Source organism: Neophocaena asiaeorientalis, unplaced genomic scaffold (genome assembly GCF_003031525.2).
Source record: "Neophocaena asiaeorientalis asiaeorientalis breed wild unplaced genomic scaffold, Neophocaena_asiaeorientalis_V1.1 scaffold959, whole genome shotgun sequence".
Classification (NCBI taxonomy): Eukaryota; Metazoa; Chordata; class Mammalia; order Artiodactyla; family Phocoenidae; genus Neophocaena; species Neophocaena asiaeorientalis.
Window position 1 is genome coordinate 306882 of NW_020173039.1, and position 4858 is coordinate 311739.

A 4858-nucleotide genomic window follows, 5' to 3' on the forward strand; every position below is an offset into this window, starting at 1 on the left:
GCTCCCAGCCCCGGACGCGTGGGAATGGGGCTGCGTGCTGCCCCCGCTCCCGCGCCCAGCCTGGGACTCTCTGTCCTCCGCCTACTTCTCGCTGCTCCCGGAGAGCGCCAAAAAGTCGCGCGCCGGATCCCGCTCTGAGTGCGGGCACTTTCTTCCTGTAGGGCGCTGTTCCGTCGCCAAATATATTCTTTGTGTGGTTCGTTCATTCGTGCTCGGTTCTCCCGGAGCGAAGCGCGGGCTTTATTCTCAGGGGGTGTGGCGCCTTTTCCCCCCAACCCGCCGGCCCAGCCCCCGCTGCAAAGGCTTTTTATTTCATTGTTAAGGGAAGGGGAGGGGGGACAAATCATAAGGCTCAGGTTTTACAAAAGCGAGAACAAACAGAGCTTGCACACAGCCCCGGAGGAGGCGGGGGAGGGAGGCAGCAAAGTTTCTAGAGCTGCAGGAACAGAAGTGCCAATGAGAAATGCAGTGTGGTTCAAAGCTGTACTTTTATAGTCACTTCGGATACAGGTAAGGTGAAATAGGTAATTCCAAAAATGACCTTAGTGAATAAATATGTCGGCCCACTGAAGGCAAAAAATATATATTTATATACACACCAATACTCACCACCTGCCTTCCTGGGTCCTGTCCCTTCTATAAATCCTTTATTTCCCTTTAAGACGCTAACCTCAGAAAGGGAATCATTGATCTGTGCGAATAGTTCCCCCTCTTTAACGGAGTTTGAAGGGTAGGAGGAGCCCTAAGGTAGGGTACCAGATACTTTTGAATGACAAATGTACAAAGAAAATGCAATTATATATTTTGACTTAAAATAATGTACATCTGGATAGCTAAATTACAAGTTTTGATTTAATGCAAGTGTAATAGGAACACCAGCTGTCCCTTAATTGGAGCCCCACAATAATAAACGCATGCTTTTATTTAATCTTAGGAGGACAGTTGTAGCTGAAAACACACACATATGCAGGATCCTCAGTGACAAGCTCATAGCAATTCATGGGCTGCTTTCCTGCAATGAGCTGCTTTACCCCAGTACAGAGTTCTACATGCTCTGCAGAAAGTGCAAAAACATTACAGGAGATATTTAAGCAGCAGAGATAGAAGAGTGGAGTGAATTCTCAGGCTCATTACGTTTTAAAAAATTCTGCCCGACTGATCCAAATAGAATTCTCCAGCTGATATTAGGCAAGAAATCAATCACTGTTAAATGTGGGATAATAGGAGCAGTTTGTGCTCTTTAAATAATTGAGAAAAACCCTTTGTGGCATCTGACAAACACTGTGAAAGTTATCAGGACAACGTGCAGGGGCGGTGTCTGATAGGTTTGTAATAGTGGGTAGAATCGTAGCATAAGTCAAAGAGAAGGCAGGAGTTTCTAGTTATTTGGAAAAAGGGAAAAAAGACACTTTCATTCCTAACCACCTTTCCCCACCTCCCTTCCAACTTGCCAAATGACCTGTCCTACTCTAAAAGTCAAAGTTGGCTGACATATAGGAAATGGCTTTTGCAGTCCAGGAACTGCCATAGCTAAAAGTAGGAGGTGTTGGCTACCACAGTAGGCTGGAGAGAAGGGCAAGGCTGAATTATATAACTTTATACCCAATGATCTAACAAATGAGGAACTGTTATCACAGCGAGTCAACAAAGGAGTCTTTATGCTAAACATAACTTGGGTCAACACTGGTTCCCTTACCTCTGCCCACCGTGGCAAACCACATCTCCTGTGGGACACTCTGGCTTTCCCTAATCCCACACAAGCTGGCTTGATTTTGTTGTTATTGCATGGCTGAAATAATTGTTTTATCATAAATTTCAAGTCACAAGTAGGTCAGTTTGCTGGTTCTCGGCATAGCACAACTTCAACGCTGTCTCTTGCTGGAAATTTTTGACCAGTGAAAGTTGCAAATGAGACTTTATTATTCTCTCTTTTCCACACTGAAGGGGAGAACAACCTTATAAACAAATTTGAGCCTGGTAAACTGTCCCCCTTGTATCCAGGGTGGTGTGACAAATGAAGCTAGGCAAATTTCCATGCCACCAGGTCATTAGGGAGTGTTTTCAAAGGCAGTAGGAAATTGCTGTCCCCTCCCCTCAGCATTTTAAAAGGGCCCATTTGCTCTCTGGGGTAGACTCACCTTGGAATTACTTTCCACTTTAGTGGAGTGGGTAGAGCTAGACAACATTTTCTTTTCTTCTCTTTTCCTTCGGCGTGATTGGGGTCACGACCCAGGAAAAATCAAGTTGTGTACTCACTGACCCACTAGATGAGTTCTGAAAACAATGTATGTACATTATAGTCTCTGAATAACTTACACTTCTCTCGTTGCATTTTGGGATAGCCTCAGAACCACTGCTCCTAATGGATCTTCAAAGGTCAGTGCTTCACATTACTTGGATTTAAATTTTCACTCCTGTCCCTCTCCCTGCAGCCAGTCAAATACAGCAGGTAAGCAAACATTTAAATACACTTAGGGAATGTACTCTCGTTATGTCTTAACACACATACAGATGTAAACCTAAGACTGTAGGTAAGGACGCAGCAGCCTCTCAAGTGGCCTGTTCTTCCAATAAATCTAATTAACTTGGATGGATACAGGAAAGAATTCTAAAAGTTATGTAATGGTTTAGTAACAAAAGGATTATTGTAATCCATCACCAAACAAATGTTGCTGTGTTTTTAAAGATGATGAAAAGTAAAACGCTCTCAGATATCAGTGCCCCATGGTTTTGAGAGACTTTTGAACTCTCAACTTATTCTACCAGAATTATGTTTTTACTCCTCTGCGAAGGCACATAACTCATTTATTATTCTTTTTCAAAGATGGTCAACTGATGCTACAGTATTGGACATGCGGGCAGGGTCGTGCTATGCACAAAAATGTGAAGCACCTCCTTTCTCTTTTGAACCTGTGGAATTATTGTCACCACCTAATGTCATTAGCAAATAGTCCTGTTTGCTGCTGCTGTTCTAGCAATGGCTCCACAGCCTGCAGCCCCACGACATCATTTGTGGCCACTCCATACAGGAGCCTCTGGCTGTTTAAGGGTGGTTGAAGGGCTACAGACACTGATTATTTATCCATTTCTGACAAGCCTTTTCCACTTTCCATTCAGAGCTGGGAATTGGGGGGTTGGGGTTCACACAAAGGTTCTGATTAGATAAACAGGAAAAAAGGACAGCAGACTCTCATTTTTAAAAAGGTTTAGACAGTCAAATAAATGTCAGCTTCCAAGGTAACCCCTTTGTAAAATGATGCAGACTGTATGTCTTACAGAAGGAGTGATGAGGCCATCCAATAACTAGTTGCATCTTGAAATCATTGCAAACATAGATAATGACTAGATCAACATTCTCAGGTTGCAGAGAAAATTTCTGAAATTCATATTTTTCTTTCACTTGGACAAAACTGTCAGAATTATCTGAATACGTTCTAATAAACGCAGAAGAAAACAGGAGAAATATTAAAGACTCACACGCTCCAAAACACACCCAGGCCAGATGGATTTATAAGGTGATTTTCTTCCCCAAGCCTTTGAAGGATATGCTGTACAAATTATCCTTGAGTACTGAAACATATGGTATATTTCTTAAAATTCTCTTCAGAGGGAAATGTGGTAAGAATGATACAGATAAAAACGATACAAAAATGTAAGAATAGATTCAAAAGATAAGAATGATATAAAAAAGAAAAACATGGCTTATTATCACTTAAGCATATGATCTTTATAATAGCAGCCATTTACTATGGAACTACTCCATGCCAGCCACTGTACTAAGCATTTTTCACAAGTTAGCTCATTTGATCCTCACAATAATCTCTATAAGGTAAATATCATTATGTCCCCACGTTAAGAACAGGAAAGTGAGGCTCATCCAAAGTAACGAATTAGCAAAGCTATTAAGTGGCAGAACCAGGATTCAAAGTTAGTTGTCTCTGCCACTTATGCAGAGACATGGGGTGATTATGGGGTCCAGCTGGATTTGAACTCAGACACTTGCTATGCCATACTGCCTCTCACTGATATGGGCATTTTAATCAAAATGATGCCAATAAAATATAGAAACTTACTAAAATCATTTTAAGCCTTGATCAAATATTGTTTATCCCAGATATGTAAAGATGATTTAGTCAAAAATATCAATATTATGGAAAAATGTATGGTCATCTCAGTAAATGCCAAAAAGGCATTTGAACCGTATGCTAACACATATATATATGGAATCCAAAAAAAAAAAAAAAGGTTCTGACCAACCTAGGGGCAGGACAGGAATAAAGATGAAGATGTAGAGAATGGACTTGAGGATATGGGGAGGGGGAAGGGTAAGCTGGGACGAAGTGAGAGAGTGGCATGGACATATACACTACCAAGTGTAAAATATATAGCTAGTGGGAAGCAGCTGCATAGCACAGAGAGATCAGCTCGGTGCTTTGTGGCCACCTAGAGGGGTGGGATAGGGAGGGTGAGAGGGAGGGAGACGCAAGAGGGAGGGGATATGGGGATATATGTATACGTATAGCTGATTCACTTTGTTATAAAGCAGAAACTAACACACCATTGTAAAGCAATTATACTCTAATAAAGATGTTAAAAAAAGGCGTTTGATAAAATCCAACTCCTTGTTATGGTTGACATCTTTTAAATATAGGAATAGTGAACTACCTCTTTAACATGATAAAGGATGATAAAGAATTAATCTGCCTATTGGAAAAACAAAGTCATTTCCTATAAACTGGACCTAAATAAGGGAGCTTTTACTCATGTATAAGCTTAGTGTTTCTGGAAATTCTTGTTTTGGTAATAAGGTATGAAAATAAATTAGAAGTGGGGCTTCCCTGGTGGTGCAGTGGTTGAG